The sequence below is a fragment of the Siphateles boraxobius genome, unplaced genomic scaffold, assembly GCF_051911475.1.
Source record: "Siphateles boraxobius isolate OS27281-9 unplaced genomic scaffold, OSU_SipBor_1 66, whole genome shotgun sequence".
In the NCBI taxonomy this organism is placed as follows: domain Eukaryota; kingdom Metazoa; phylum Chordata; class Actinopteri; order Cypriniformes; family Leuciscidae; genus Siphateles; species Siphateles boraxobius.
The window spans coordinates 28,367,974-28,385,390 of record NW_027509193.1 but is presented as its reverse complement, the minus strand read 5'-3'; positions in this window follow the sequence as shown (position 1 = coordinate 28,385,390).

The window sequence follows — 17,417 nt, the reverse complement described above, 5'->3', positions numbered from 1 at the left end:
ATTATATCGACGATTGGTTGATTTTTAGCTCAGTCCGAGCTTTTGGCAGTTCAACATCGAGATGTCGTTCTGTCCCACATAAGGAGGTTGGGGTTGCGGCTCAACACCAAAAAGAGTGTACTCCTCCCAGCTTGAGGACCACTTTCTAGGTGTATTATGGGATTCGACAACAATGCAAGCACGTCTGTCTCCTGCACGTATTTCTGCGATTCTCACAGCCGTAAAGAATGTAAAACTAGGTCAGTCACTCACTGCAAACAGTCTCTGAGACTATTGGGGCTCATGGTAGTTGCGTCTAACGTAGTTACTTTTGGCCTTCTGTACATGAGACCCCTGCAGTGGTGGCTCGGGACCAAGGGGTTTTCTCCGAGGGGAAATCCGTTTTTCGCATGATCAAGGTCACGCGGCTATGCCTTCGTGCCTCGGTCATGTGGAAGAAACCTTGGTTCCTCGCCCAGGGCCCAGTGCTGGGTGCTTCTTGTCGACGCGTCACGCTATCGACGGATGCTTCCCTCACAGGATGGGGGGCGGTCATGAGTGGCCGCTCGGTGAACGGTCTTTGGCTGGGGCTCATGGCAGTTGCGTCCAACGTAGTTACTTTTGGCCTTCTGTACATGAGACCCCTGCAGTGGTGGCTCGGGACCAAGGGGTTTTCTCCGAGGGGAAATCCGTTTTCGCATGATCAAGGTCACGCGGCTATGCCTTCGTGCCTCGGTCATGTGGAAGAACCTTGGTTCCTCGCCCAGGCCCAGTGTTGGGGGCTTCTTGTCGACGCATAATGCTATCGACGGATGTTTCCCTCACAAGTCGGGGGCAATCATGAGTGGTTGGTCGGCGAAGGGTCCGGACAACACACTGATGGTCTCGTATATCAGAGCAGATATCCTGTTGAGGCAGGGGCTGTGGCCCGGGGAATGGAGACTTCACCCCGAGGTGGTGGAGCTTCTTAGGGAGAACTTCGGTCAAACTACAAGTCGACCTTTCGCATCGCTTGTACAATGCATTGCCCTTGTGTTTCTCCCTCACGCATCCAGCTCCGCTTGGACTGGATGTAATGTAATAGGTGTGGTTGCCACTACACCTATACGCTTTTCCCGATATCTTTGCTCCTGGGAGCTCTGGAGTTGTGGATACTGTTGGCTCGGCCTCTGAGGGGGCCCAGCTCATAGATTCAGGTTTCTCGACCGAGGTCGTGGAGACCATACTCCAGTCTAGAGACTCTCCACGAGAAGACTAATATGCTGTTCTCTGCCTGGTGCAGAGAACGCCTTCTGAATCTCGTTTCTGCCCTTTTTGGTACAGTACTTGATTTCTGTAATGAATGTTTCTTTGCTGGGCTATCTCTGAGGAGAGATCCCTAATTTCGTCTTCTCCGTGGTACATGAGGCTGAGGCCTGCACGTACTTGGATTTGCACCTGGTTGGTGGTAGTATTTCTTCACCCCAGATCGGGTTGTATTTCTAGGTCCCTACTAAATGTGCGGCCATTTGTGCTCCAGGCCTTCTGTCCTCCACCTTTAATACCCCAGATCAGGAAAATCTTAAATCTGGTATGCCCTGTCCGGGCTTTGGATGCTTAGGTCCACAGAGCTGCTCAGTGGCGTTTATCAGAACAATTATTTGTCTGCTTCGGGTAACCTAAGATAGGTTGCCCTGCATCTAAACAGATAATGAGCAAGTGGGTAGTTGAGGCTATCTCACTTGCTTATGAAGCGGCCGGACAGCGTTCACCTGTGGCTGTTCAGGCCCATTCTACTAGGAGTATGGCTGCCTCTAGGCTTTAATTTCGGGTGTTTCCCTTCAGGATATTTGTAATGCGGCAGGCTGGTCCTCACCTCATACATTTGTCCGATTTTATGACCTACACCTCTCCACTCCCGGGGCTAGGTTGCTTGCTTCTAGTGTGCGCAAGGACTTCACACAGAACGGGCATTTGTCTTATGGCGTAGTGGGTATGGGGTTCCCACCGCGTCTCAACGCAGCTCGAGTTCCCTTGAAAGGGAACGTCTCAGGTTACGTATGTAACCCTGGTTCCCTGAGAGGGAACGAGACGCTGCGTTCTCCCGCCATACTTCCTGCATGCCCTGATCGACTTGCTTCAGGCTTTTTCAGAAGCTGTCGCGGTCTGTTTTCTGGTGTGCTTTATAGCTTCCTGGTCTATGACGTCACCGCCTATGACGTCTCGCTCTTCCATTGGACTGATTATACACGTGCTTCACGACGCAATCACGCAGAGCGTTCCCACCGCGTCTCAACGCAGCGTCTCGTTCCCTCTCAGGGAACCAGGGTTACATACGTAACCTGAGACGTTTTGCCTTCCTGCATCCAGCCAACAGTCCCCATGAGCGAGAAAAAAGTGAAAGCACTGTACCTTTTTTCTTAGAGTGCAATATAAAAAATCTTCACAAAAATCGATCTAAAAAACAAAAAAGTCAATATAAGACTCAAAACAAAAAATCAAATAAAAAGATGACACATCACAATTAGTTGCCATTTGTTTACATTAGTTTCCATCGGCTATCCCTTTATGTAATTATAAAGCCAAAGGTAAATACTGTTCATGATCAGATTTCTACTTAGCAAGCTGTATTTTAGTAGATGCTTTTATCTAAAGTGATTTACAGGGTACTTATTATTGCGACACTCCCACTGGAGAGACCTGAGGTTAGATACACATGTTTACTTATAAATGAGTACATACCACATATGACTTTTTTTTTCAATCTAAAATTAACTATTATTACTAGAGACTATCATTAGGCTGCCATCTAACCCTAAAAGAACACATGGGAATATACACTAGTAATATAATGAAATACATATATTTATATACAGCATTTAAAAGTTGATTATATATTATATATTTGATATATATTTTGTAACACTTTACAGAAAAGGTCTCATTTGTTAACATTGGGAAACATAACTTCTGTAACAATGAACCGTATATCCTCAGGATTTATTAATCTTATTTTCAACATACTAAACATCTGTTAACACGTACTGTGAACCTACATGAACATTTTTGTTAACTAACTATTACTAAAAGCTGTAAAAATAGATTGCTCACTTACTTTATATTAGCTAATTCATTTAATAAAGTTTAAAACACACGTAACAAAAAAAATTTAAAACTATTTGTTCATGTGATCAAAGACACCTTGAGGAATGTTAAATGAAAGGATCACTTGATGTGAAAACTAAAAAAAGAGAAAAAACTAGTCGTAGACCAATGCGTTTTAGGGTTAATGAGAATGATTACAAGCATTAATTGGTTAGTTAGAGGAACAAACTAGAAAGCAAAGGCAATTAAATGTGGCCCTTTTAATTTCCCCACAATTAATGTGCTGTGGTTAAATATAAAAAAAGACTCTGAAGCTCTAATTGCATTTCAAACAGATCAACAATGTATTACAATGACCAGGCTTAAATCCATGACTATCGCAAATGAGTTATCCACAAGCCGAGGTCAAGCCTTCCATCTCCAAATATTAGGCAGTGACGAATATCCGTGCTGGAGATTTAACCACAGGATGTTTCATTAGAGATCAGAGAGATTTGGTTTTGATGTCTGCTTGAACATCTGCAGTCCTTGTTAGTTTAGTGTGGGGCCTAATGAACATGCCATAGATGTATCTCAATGCTTGGTGCAAGTGTGTGAGTGTGTCCATGTGTGTGTGTGTTCCATTGACGTTTGAGCTGACCACCTATTAGAAACGAGCCTTGAATTATTGAGCGCAGACTCCAGGAAATCGCTTCATATGAAATAATCTTCAGCAGCATTGTGAAGACAGCCATTAATAATAAACAGTATTGATTCACGGTGTGCCACAGTCAATGAACAGTGCTGAGTGTGCAGAGAAAATAAAAGATTTAAACAATGCCTATTTTCATAATGATGAATATCTTTCAGAAATGTGGAAGCAAGCAGCACATAAGAGCTGAATCACAGCAGAAAACTTGGGCAGAAGCAAGTGAGAATTTCATTCTTCCCATGCCCTTGGGTTGTGAGGGACTATGTTGTGAAGACCTAGTTGGAAAGGGCAGATAAAAAAGGCAGCAGACGTGCTTCGCTCTCTGTACAAGCAGGAGAGAATAAGCCGTGCAACACAGTTACAAATTTATGCTGGGGACATACTACAAATGTTTGCCACAGACAATTAATGATATAGTCACAGCCGGTGTGTGTCTAATAGAAAGGAAGCATCTCCAATTGTGTGTGTGTGTGTGTGTGCGTGCGTGCGTGCGTGTGTGTGTGTGTGTGTGTGCGCGTGTGCGTGTGCGTGTGCGTTATAATAAGTGGTGATCCCGTGCTGGGATTTGTCGTTTTTAATGTTTTATTGAGTGGTTGCTGTGGTTGTCAACAATGGCGGAAAACAACAGAGTCACTGTTCACAGCTTTCAGAACCATGATCCATATCTTGATCGCTTTTTCCACAGTTCCCTGCCTGTCCCAGTGTGGCATCACTAAAGAAAATGCAAACAGATTTGTGCCTAGTCCTGTCCACTGTATACAGCTGCAATTTTGGTTTATTAAAACAAGTTGCATTATGACAGTTACCACTAGACCAACAGTCACAAAGTCACAAAGACACTCTATTTGCTACTGTGTTATTTCAAGTCAGCATGAAATCAGAAATCACTCTATTTACTTTAACATGTTTAAGGTTTTAAGTCACCTTTCCACTCTCTCCGACATTCACATACAGGCCCTGTCCCAAATGGCACACTTCATTTTTGCACTTTGAGTCTTGTGGACGTACAATGGCTGCTGCGTGTGCATTTCCGTTAAGTCCATGAGACCATTGGGTGCCTCATTTAGTCATTTTAGGTTTCAAAAGGGTGCCCCCTTCTGTCGATATGAACCCGCGATGTGCACTTTTGCCGAGCCGGCAGGGCCGCGATTCTCGCATTTCATCCCTTCTGGCAGTCGCACTGAACTTTCAAATTGGTCGTGAAACAGCTGTCACACTCTGCTTATTCATCATGGTAAATGAGTAATGAATCTATGAATATATCCACACACACACACAAAATGACTGCCAATATATCTGAAAGAAAAGCATAGTGTGTTTTTTTAGAGGTATTTGATGTAGGCTACATTATCATTTAACAATTCTAAAATAATTACTCATAACTGCCCATTTTACCTAAATATTGTTTAAAGAACAGTTTTTTTGCCACGTTGCGTTGTGTTGGTTGTTCTTGTTCTTGAGATTTTATGAAGTTTTGAGTTTGTTTTTGAATAAAGCTGCTGCACTTTGATCATGTTTCATCTCTGCTGCAACCACCTTGTAACAGAGATGAAACATGATCTATATGTGCAGCAGCTTTATTCAAAAACAAGCTTAAAACTTCACAAAATAATCTCAAGAACAAGAACAGAACAACGCAACGTGACAATTGTAGTAGAAAAATGTTGCTAATTTTCACTTTGTCCTTCACTAGACATAGTTTTAATTGGAATACATCCCATCTGGTCCAGCAGTCATATATGGCCAAGTTCAAATGTTGCAATGCATCTAAAGCCCAAATCGGATCCAAAAATTCCACCTACACATGATTGAAACTCCCTGCAGCTCCCCTACTGCCTTCCATTGGAAATGAATGTTTTTTGGTCAGTTGTTTGTCGAAGATAATGAATAGGCAGCTTTATTGTGAATAATTCATCAGTGCAAAAGAAAAAAACACCAGTTTTTAATCAAAATAAGTACTTATAGCTAAGCATTGATTAAGCAAAACGTACTCGGTTACTAACGTAACCTCGGTTCTCTCTAGAGAGGGGAAAACCTCTTTTCCACGAGATATTGAAGCCAAAAATTATCCTTTAATTTTGATTAATGTAAAACGCTGTGCGGCAGCGTGCAGACATAGGCAAGACGGCTCGCGCACCTATTGGCTGCCCTGCGGCAACAGCAGCAAGCCTATCGAGAGAGGCCCTGCGTGACGTGACATCCAATGGGGGTGCTTCGCGCCCATTCCGTCGCGTCCCGCCAGAATAGGCGCGGCCTTGGCCTCTAAATACGCTCGACAGGCTGATACAAACTGGTTTTCATCGCTGAAGCGAACCAGCGCTGTTGTATGCACGGCAAGATACGCAGTACTCGTTCCCTCTCTAGATAGAACCGAGGTTACGTTAGTAACCGAGTACGTTCTCTTACGAGAGTATCTCTCGTACTGCGTAATATCTTACGCTATGGGGAACACAATGTAAGACGCCGTGCGTACTGGGATCCGACATCAAAGTCCCAAGGGCAGTAGCCCGGGGCTCATATAGTGCATAATCACCGTAGACTGAATCAAGCACTTACTGAAAGCGCTTGTAAGTCCCCCACGCGCTTCATTGAAGCAAGAGCCACAAGAAATACCGTTTTGAAAGACAGGTGCTTCATGTCTGACAAATGGATTGGCTCAAATGGGGCACCTTTCAGGGCTTCCAGAACCGTAGAAAGGTCCCACATAGGGACTGAGGGAGGTCTGGAAGGATTCAGCCTCCGAGCTCCCCTGAGGAATCACACGACGAGGTCGTTTTTCCCCAGTGACTGGCAAGACGTGGGTTTTGCAAACGCCGTTATGGCCGCCACGTATACTTTGAGCGTGGACGGGGTTCTACCCTTATCCAGCAGCTCCTGAAGGAAGGAGAGCACTTCCGTAACCCCGCAGTCTACGGGTGAAAAGCCCTGAGCTTGACACCAGGTAGAGAACACTGACCATTTCGAGGAGTAGAGCCGTCTAGTAGACGGGGCCCTAGCCTGCGTGATCGTGTTTAACACTCCCTCCGGGAGGTTAGTGGGTACCCGTTGATGGCCCACACATGTAGGGACCATAACTCCGGGCGAGGATGCCAAATCGAGCCCTTTGCCTGAGAGAGGAGGTCTCTCCTCACCGGTATCGGCCACGGGGCAGTGCTGGTCAGCTGCATCAGGACTGGGAACCAGGTTTGGTTCGTCCATAGCGGAGCCACGAGCAGCACTGGGCATCCATTTTCCCTGATTCGTTCCAGCACTTGAGGCAGGAGCGAGACGGGGGGGAAAGCATAGAGTGGGCGTCGGGGCCATACGTGGGCCAGCGCATCCCTGCTCTTGGAGAAAAAGTTCGGACAGTGAGCGTTTTCCTGGGACGCGAACAGGTCCACCTGCGCTCTGCCGAATGTCTCCCACAGCAGTTGGATCGCCTGCGGGTGCAGCGACCATTCCCCTGCTGGGACATTGTTTCTGGACAGTCTGTCTGGTCCCAGATTCAGGTGACCAGGCACATGCGCTGCTTTCAGTGAAAGCAGGTTGTGCTGAGCCCAGTCCAGGAGGCGTATCGTCAGCCTGTAAAGGCTTCGGGACCTGACGCCGCCCTGGTGATTTATGTACGCCACCACTGACATGTTGTCCGACCGGACTAAGACGTGGCGGCCTTTTATCTGGGGACAAAAGCGCCTTAGCCGGTTGTCTACTGCCAGCATTTCTAGACAGTTTATGTGTAGGAGCTTCTCCCATTCTGACCACTGGCCAAAGAACGGTCTGCCCTCGAGCAGCGCTCCCCATCCCGAGGTGGAGGCGTCCGTGGACACCACCATCACACTCGAGGGAGTCCCCAGACTCACGCCTGACTGGTACCAGTCGGCTTTTTTCCAAGGTTTCAGAGCGAGACGCATTTCCTGTCGACCCTGAGGCGAAACAGACCAGCGGCCCTAGCCCCGGGCGGAACTCGTGCTTTCAGCCATAACTGCAGTGGGCGCATGCGAAGCAGGCCCAGCTGAAGTACTGAGGATGCTGAGGCCATGAGGCCCAGCATTTTCTGAAACCGTTTGAGCGGGACTATAGAGCCGCGGCGGAAGGATTTCACGGCGCGCTGAATGTTCAGTCCTCGCTCCGGCGACAGATGTGCTGTCATAGACAGCAAGTCCATCACTGTTCCCAGAAAAGAGATTTTCTGGCTGGGAGACAGCGAACTCTTCGCCCAATTGACTGTGAGACCCAAATTCTCGAGATGCTCGAGTAATGCGGTCTTGTGTTCTATGAGCTCTGATCGTGATCGAGCTAGAATCAACCAGTCGTCCAAGTAGTTCAAAATTCGCATGCCCTGAAGTCTCAGGGGTGCGAGAGCCGCGTCCATGCACTTCGTGAATATACGGGGTGTTGGGGACAGGCCGAACGGTAGGACTGTGTATTGATATGCCTGGCCCTCGAAGGCGAATCTCAAGAATCGCCTGTGACGTGACGCAATCTGTATTTGGAAATAGGCGTCTTTCAGATCTATTGACATGAGCCAGTCTCCCTGGCGCACGTGCGCGAGGATTTTGCTGGTTGTCAGCATTTTGAACTTGCGTTTCAGAAGCGCTTTGTTCAATTGTCGCAGATCTAGAATGGGTCTGAGACCCCCGTCTTTTTTCGGTACCAGAAAATATCTGCTGTATACACCCCCTTCGCTCTGAGCCTGATATAAAGGTTCTATGGCCCCTTTGCTCAGTAGTTTCGCTATTTCGGTTCGAAGTAGATGAGATACTTTGTTGTCCACCGTGGTTTCGACACGCGCCATGCAACGGCGGGGACGTCGAGCGAGCTGTAGCGAATAGCCTCTCTTTATAGTGTTCAACACCCATTCTGATACCCCGGGAAGCATTGCCCATGCATTCGCGTGGATAGCTAGAGGCAGAATGATATCCGGGCTCTGGCCGCGGCACAGCGGCGGCTGCAGAGCTTCGGTGTGCTGAGACATGAACACTGTGTTTAAAGTGTGCGAGGTGGGGGGCGCGCCGATCACGGTGGGCAGCCTGTTCGCACTCGCTTTCTCTATGACAAATTGTGGAGAGAGAACGAGCGGGACAAACCCCGTAGGGTTCAGCGTGTCTGTGAGTGAATGTGGGCGCGGGACAGCGGGCACATTTACTGAACTGAAAACACCGTCGGCTTGCGCTGACTGAATATGTGTTGGTTTCGTTTTTACAGAAACCGTGGGACACGCACTGTGTAGTGTTTGTGGGCACTGAGTCGTGGGCACATTCACTACGTTTGCACAATCGACATGAGTCGATTTTATTTGTGCTAGCCCTGAACTGTGGCAGGCTGTGTCTGCATGTGGGAATGGGCACTGTGACGTGGGCATTCTTACAACACTCATAACACCATCGGCTATGGCCGGGACACCAGAAAATACACTCTTTATTGGATTTATCTGGGTCGCCGTAAAAATGACGTTTATGTGCAGGCAAGCGGGCTGTGGTACCGGCTTGTTTACTGCGAAATACACTGGAACAGTCACATTGTTTGGAACTGAATGAGCGAGAGGTTTCGGTGGAGTCTGGCCGAGGCGAGACTTAAACACCGTGGGTCTTAGCTGACTGTATGTGTGTTGGTTTTGTTTTACAGAAAACGTGGCACATGCAGTGTGTAGTGTTTGTGGGCATTGGGTTGTGGGCACATTCACTACATTTAATGCACAATTGACATGAGTCGATTTCATATGTGCGAGCCCTGCACTGTGGCGGGCTGTGTTTGTGTGTAGAAATGAACACTGGGCTGTTGGCATTTTTTGGTTCACTCATAACACCATCGGCTGTGGCCGGAATACCAGAAAATACATTGCTTATATGATTTTTCTGGGTCACCGTGGAAACGGCATTTGTGTGCAGGCATGCGGGCCATGGTACCGGCTTGTTTACTGCAAAATACACTGGAACAGTCACATTTTCTTGGAACTGAACGAGCGAAAAGTATCACTGCAAGTCTGGCCGCGGCGAGACTAAATTTTATCTGCTGCGAGAGCTGGGATCGAACACAGGTCTCCCGTGTGATGGCTGTAGGTTTCGTCACTGAGCCACAGGGGGAAACAACAAAAGCTTAAAATAGCTCGACCACATAATAGAGCGTCATCACAGTTTTGTGTGTTGGCGTTTGTTTGCAGGCGTGCGTGTTATACAACAGGCTCATTGCTGCAATATTGACATTTTCAGCCGCTCAAACTAAGAGGACCTGAGAAATGTTTGAGAAATGGAGATTGGTCCGGCCTCGGCGGGACTAAAAATACACTCTTTCCTCATTTCGCCGCTGACGCATGCCCACGGGGGGCGGGGTAGCTTTCTTATAACGTAAAGAAAGCTAGCCGCGGTTTTGATGCTGGCCCGTTTCCCTGACGACTCGCGGGCAGAAGGGGGAGATCCACAGAGCTCGCCCAATCCTCACTGTCCAACGCAGGGATATAGCAGCTGGCCTCCTCTACAGATGCAGCTATCTCGTCGTCATTAATGGCGGAAGTGGCGGCGCGCGGCGGCCGTTGTCCGTCAGTGAGCGACTCGATTGAAGCTGGTGAAGCTGCGGGCGAACCGGCGAGCTTTCACGGCTGGAGAAGGATCGGGGACCCGCTGAGTACGCCGCTTTGCGGTGCGGCACTACAGCGGGCGGGAGTCTCACTCACCATGGCAATAGCTGGCCTCCTCTACCGATGCAGCTATCTTGTCGTCACTAATGGCGGAAGCGGCGGCGCGCGGCGGTCGCTGTCCGTCAGTGAGCGACTCGATTGAAGCTGGTGAAGCTGGCGGGCGAACCGGCGAGCTTTCACGGGCTGGAGAAGGCTCGAGGACCCGCTGAATACGGCGCTTTGCGGCGCGGCACTACAGCGGGCGGGAGTGCAGACTCGGAGAAAAAATGCCAGGCAAGTCCTCAGAGTCACCATGGCAATAGTTCCACAGGATCGAAGCGTCTTTAAAAAGACGCTGCTCTTTTAGATAAAGAGAGAGAGAGAGAGAGAGTGTGAGTCGCGACGGCGAACACACACTCTAGCAGTGAAAAAGGATATTAATGCCGGAAAGCGTAGCAGGTACGGCGGCTGAAGGCGGCGAGGTGAAGGCCAGCGGCTTCAGGCTCGAAGGCTCGTCCCGCAGAAGGCTTACTATCAGACGGCGCGGCTTCTCACTCCGGATCCAGCGATGCAGTATTGCTTCGCTGAAGAGATGAAAATCAGTTTGTATCAGCCTGTCGAGCGTATTTATAGGCCAAGGCCACGCCTATTCTGGCGGGGCACGACGAAATGGGCGCGAAGCACCCCCATTGGATGTCACGTCACGCAGGGCCTCTCTCGATAGGCTTGCTGCTGTTGCCGCAGGGCAGCCAATAGGCGCGCGAGCCGTCTTGCCTATGTCTCCACGCTGCCGCACAACTTTTACATTAATCAAAATTAAAGGATAATTTTTGGCTTCAATATCTCGTGGAAAAGAGGTTTTCCCCATAGCGTAAGATATTACGCAGTACGAGAGATACTCTCGTAAGAGAACTACATTAGTTCTGGCTACATTTAATTTTTTTCCTCATTGAACATCACTTTGCACTTATGTCACATTACTGAAGTAAAATTACATCTATTCAGCTATTCACTTTGAATTTAAAAGGGGCTATTTGTGGAATTCAGAACCCCTTGTTATTAGTGACACCGGTGGCTGTTAAGTGAACTGCAGGAAGTCAGTCTTGTTTTTTTAAGTTTCATTTAAATCTGTTTACTTATTGGCAATACAAAAAGTGATTAATACATGACAATTCTTACATATAGCCTCTTCAAGTGATTTTGGATGTTATTGTTTACATCTTAGTTGGAAATGAGCAGTTGCTCTATTGTAGATCTGATTTATGTAAACAGCAAAATATCATTATCCTGTTTTTAATTTTATTATCTATCAAGCGACACTATCCCCGGGACTGTGTGTGTAGAATAAAGTAACGCCCATGCCGCACTAGCATTCTGATGATTTGCATTTGTGGCTCAGCAGCAAATGTCACACTTAGCATGGCTAATGTGTTTATGGTTATCTACTGATGTTTGTGCTATTGGGTTCTGTGATTTACACACAGGATCAGCGACCGGTTGCCACTTGAGTGTTCAAGTTCAAACAAGCCTGGTGTAACGAATTGCGTGTGCCAGCCACACGAGTGAGAGAGGCACCGACAAAGCGTTCCTTTGAAAAGAGACGCTCATTAAAACACTCCTCTTTGTTTTGGTTTCACCATTAAAGCTAGCTAGTTCCTGCTCCTCATAGCCTCAAGCCTCTGCTTTAACGTGTCATTTTAATTGGCGCTCTTTATTCTTTTTCAAGTGGTTATTTTTATTCAGTGCCTCTTTCTTGCACATAAACAGTTTTTTTTCTGAAGTGGCATCTCCTCTCTCCCATCATCCTCCGGTGACATTGTGACATGTGAGATTTGGGACAAAGATTGAACCCCTGCTAAATTGTAAATTAATGTTTTGACACAGTGGCGATATTTGCAGACACTACCTCATTGCCCAGCGACCACGTTGTGAATTGAATTGCGAAAGATGTTAATCAGATTTTCTGTTTCACTTGTTTCCTCCAGAACCAGGGAAAACGGTACATATTTGATGTGCTGTTGACTTCGGCTGTGGCTATTTATTTTATAAAGATAAATCCAAATAAAATTGCTGCAGGTTCAAAGATGGTATGATTTGGAGGGCAGAGTTTAAGATATCAAAGATAAGCTCTGACATTTCTTTTGCTGAATGTGAAAATGGTTCACTGTGGACCTTTAATTTGATCCGTTTTTCTCTCTGTGGATTTTTGTTGTATTTTTTTCCTGAACAAGACACATTTTCTAAAGCAGTTTAATTTTTTTTTTTTTTTACAGACTACATGCAGAACATGAAACAAGTTTGTGATACATGGACACATTATTATCTCTCTCTCTCTCTCTCTCTCTCTCTCTCTCTCTCTCTCTCTCTCTCTCTCTCTCTCTCTCTCTCTCTCTCTCTCAAAAAGTGTGAATACATTTTTCACCTGCATAACAAGAAGCTGAATTATTATGATGCTCATATTTTCAGCTTGATTTCAACAGTCATAAATTATGCAAAAATGGTACAGCATATAATTAAATACGTCTGAGCATGTTTAACTTGTTAATTGTTGTCTGTGAAGTCTAAAACTATCAAAAGTTACATCAAAAGGAAAGAGAAAATATGGGCTTATTCGGTTTCAGCTTATATTATTCAAGGTGTGTTAGTGAATAACTTGACAGACTGTAAAATTACATCAGTGATAAATAATTACTGCAAAATGGTGCTGTTATCAAAATCAAATTAAAATTCAAATGGAGGGGGAAAAAAATATTTGCATGCAGCCGGCATACACGGCACGCACATGCTCGCACAGACATCCCACGCGCTTACAAACACACACAGAATACCTAATGCACGATGGCCCTCAGTTGCAACTCTCTATGAATGCAGCACCTGGAATTGATACTGTCTCAGAACATGCAGTCTGTGCTACATACAACACCAACAGGCAAAGAGAGCACTATACATAAAATGGCTGCCATTTCTTTCAGTCAGTGAATCATAAAACCTCCTCTAATGGCTAAAATGGGCTTATCATTCCATGTATATGAGTGATGAGAGCTTCAGCGGAGAGGTACATTTACTCGAATGTTCGGCAGCATGTAGTATAAGGCAAGAGTGACATGAGCTGACATTTACATCAACATAACCCAAGCTCCCCACTGCTAGACACTATACCATTGTGGAAGACAATGTAGGGTTTGCAGCAAACTGCTTGGAGAATAATGGTTAAGTAGAAAGCTAGGTTATCACATACCTTGTGAAAAATTATACAAAAGAGTACTTATTAAGGAAATTATATATTTTAAAAGAATATACTTAAGTGTGAACTGAATGTTTTTCGACACTTAACTGTGTGTTATTAGCAATTAAATGACAATTTATATTTAATACAATTAATGGAGTTTAAGTGTTCTTGACCCAGTAAGTACATCTTTATATGTAGTTTCATAATTTCTTCTAATGTATTTTTAAATATGTTTAAAGTTTACATTAAATGCTTGTCAGCAAATTTGGAAGTGAACTTAATTATACTTTAATGTCATTTACTGAAAGGTGCGTATATATGTTATGTATCTGTAATTACACATTTGTAATGATGAAGTTGCAATTTAGTGCATTTAAAATATATATTTAATATCAAATATTAAATTAGGTACACACTACTGTTAAACTTATTAAGTACTTTTTTACATGTGGTTTAGTATGTTAGTCAACACATTAAAACAATTGTACTTTTTCAATAGCACAGCAAAGATTATTAAAACATAATGATTTAAAGTGTACATTACGGATCAAAAGTTTGGAATAAATAAGATTTTTTAAATGTTTTTATAAGAAGTCTTCTGTTCACCAAGGCTGCATTTATTTTAATCAAAATACAATATAACAGTAATAATGTGAAATGTTATTACAATTTAAAGTAACTATTTTTTTGTTGTAATATATTTTAAAATGTTTTTTTCTGAATTCTGAAGGATCATGTGACACTGAAGACTGGAGTATTGATGCTGAATGTGTAGCTTTGCCATCACAGGAATAAATGATACTTTAAATATTAAAATATAAAACAGTAATTTAAAATTGTAATAATATTTCACAATATTACTGACTTTACTGTGTTTTTATCAAATAAATGTAGCCTTGCTGAGCATAAGAGCCATCTTCTAAAAACATAAATATATTAATTATTCCAAACTTTTGACCAGTAATGTACCTTAAAGTGAAACTCAATTTGACATTATTACAAGTGTGTTAACTGTGTAAAGAAACATATACTATAGTCATGAAAGTGTACTCTAAATACTGTATTTAAGCGTCATTTTATTTCATGGCTATTATAATTTATTCAAGTAGGTTTTTAAAAACATTCTTTTAAGATTTGAAGTAGACTACAAGTGCACATCCAAAACAATTAAACAGACTTCTATTTAAGGGCAGTCTGGACTGCATACAACAGCATGTATGTAGACAAGAACTGAGGACTACACTAGTATACTGGCTGCTATTATGAATTCATAATAGCAGATAAACTTGCTATTATCTTTGAACTGGCTGGGTCCTGCTCTGTTGTCTTCAGAGAGTATATGAAAGAACCTCTCACATTGCTATAAAACCATATAATTTTCTTTATTATGTGTAAGTCAAAAGGAAATATTAGGCAAAATGTTCACACTGCACTTTTCTGTACATTGAAAGTAAGTGACCAGAGGCTGTCAAACGTCTAATATGACAAAACAGCACCATACAATATAAATTTATATGTATATAATATAAGCTTTATATTTAATTGTATGTTATTCTCAAGAATTCTCATTTTATGATTGTGTATATTTAATATAATGGCGCATCACAGGTTTGAATTGTTAATTGTTTAATTTTTCTTTTAACCTTTTGAAATGTGCCAAATTTGAAAATGTGCATATTATAGAAGACTTGTAATATTGTAGCATGAGTCAATGTGTGGGGTTTTTCCCCCATAATTAAAGCTTTACAGACCCTGGTCACCATTCACATTTATTGTGAGCAGTGTAGACATCCTTTTGTGTTCTATTGAAGAAGGTAAGTCAAATGTTGTCAAGACAAAGATCAGTTGAATGTATGTGGCAAAAATAGCACATTCACATGTATAAATTTGGTCACGAAGTCACACCTTCAACAGTAAACAGATTCTTTTCTTTACACAGGAAAATTCTGTCATCATCTACCCACACTACCAACAGGTTTCCTTTCACATCGTACAAAAACCGAGCAACAAGCCTGTCTTACACTTATATAAAAAATGACATATATAGTATTTAAAAATGTGTTTTCTTGTCTATAGGCTGAACTATGATTGGTGCATCCATCCAATCAATCAATCAATCAATTAATCAATCAATCAATCAAATCAAATCAATTTTCACATCACTGCAACAGATGGGAATGAACGTATAATATAATATAATCAGTTTACCCCATCTTACAAACTGCACTTACGGATGGATGGATGGATGGATATATATACACTGTATGTATATATATATATATATATATATATATATATATATATATATATATATATATATATATATATTATAGACAGATAGATGGACAAACATGAAGGTATAGACGGACGGATGGACATATAGATGTAGACAGAGGGATGGATAGACAGATAGATAGATATGTAATTTAAATGTAAATGACTATAATATCAGGGGAAATTATACTCGGCCATTGCTACTGAATGTCAATGTGAAATGAACAGTACAGCATCTTTCACGTTTCTCCTTTAGATCATCACCTCAAGTGCCCGTATGCAAAACCCATGACTGAAGCCAAACTAAACAAGTGATTACGGCCCTGACAGCTTCTATCAATCATCTGGCAAGTGGCATTCGAGCTGAGGAGCAGGAAATAAAGAGAAGCAAGACTATTTCAAATTTCCTTGCTCAAATGTTTTACTAGCAGAATCAGAAGGAAGGTAGCCAGTACTGTTTGTTATTTCTGGTGTGTGCAGCCTGTGATATGGCAGTGCAGGAAAACAGCAGTCCATCAAAAATGTATCTTGTCAATCCCCCGTGTATTTTCATATCACGTCGAAAGCAAGGGCTTCTTTGTATGCAGGTGTCGAATGGGATTAGGCTTCTACAGGTATCTGTCTCCTCTCCTCCTCTCTTCTCCTCTCGGGCAGGGCCAGGGGAGCTGAGCAACACAGCACAGAGAGTTGCCATGGTTTCCATCTCAGTTCTGCTTTCTCGTATCCCTGACCGATACTTTACTGGTTGTGTGTTCAGCTTCACCACATCCATAACACTACTAAACAATCAATCACTTCTCCCTGAAAAATATATATTGAACAGGCATGCCTGCCTATGATGGTCAAGTGGGCAACACTCTTGGGTTTCATGTTATGCTATGAATCCAGCTCTGGATTTCACTTAGTGTGTAATGTTGGATATTTAATTATAAAGCACTAATGCTGTCAACAATAAGCAGGCAACTATATCCACACACACACATGACTCACAAGGTCTGCTTCCCGATATGTATGGTGGTATCTTTCAGCGCTTCCACTCATCTATATTTGTATTAGTTCGGTGCGCTTTGTGACACCTGGTCATTTCAGACACATCTGGCGTGACAGCGGCACATCTATAGACTGCTATCCGATACGAACCTGAGAACGTTGCGCTGTCACGGAAAAAGCGATATATCTCTGGAGATCACTGGAAAAAATGCAACTATGAAGCAATTATAGCCCCAGTATAAAACTAGATTGATGAGACATCTATGTGTCAAGTAGGAGAAGTGATTGTCAACCTGTGAACCGAGTGTGAAGACTCAATAATAATTTGGAGCTGTATCACACTCTTAGACCATGTGAGAAAGAGTAACCGCTACACTATTCTTTCTAAGACATGGAAAATGGTCACACTTTAGGAAAAACATTCACAGTTTAGGGTCCAATTATCAGTATTAACTGACTATTAACTATGAATTTTGCCTCAATAAACCCCTATTTACTGCTTATTAGTTAGTAAGGTTGTTAAGTTTAGGTTTTGGGTTGGATTAAGGTATGTAGAATAAGGTCATGCAGAATAAGGC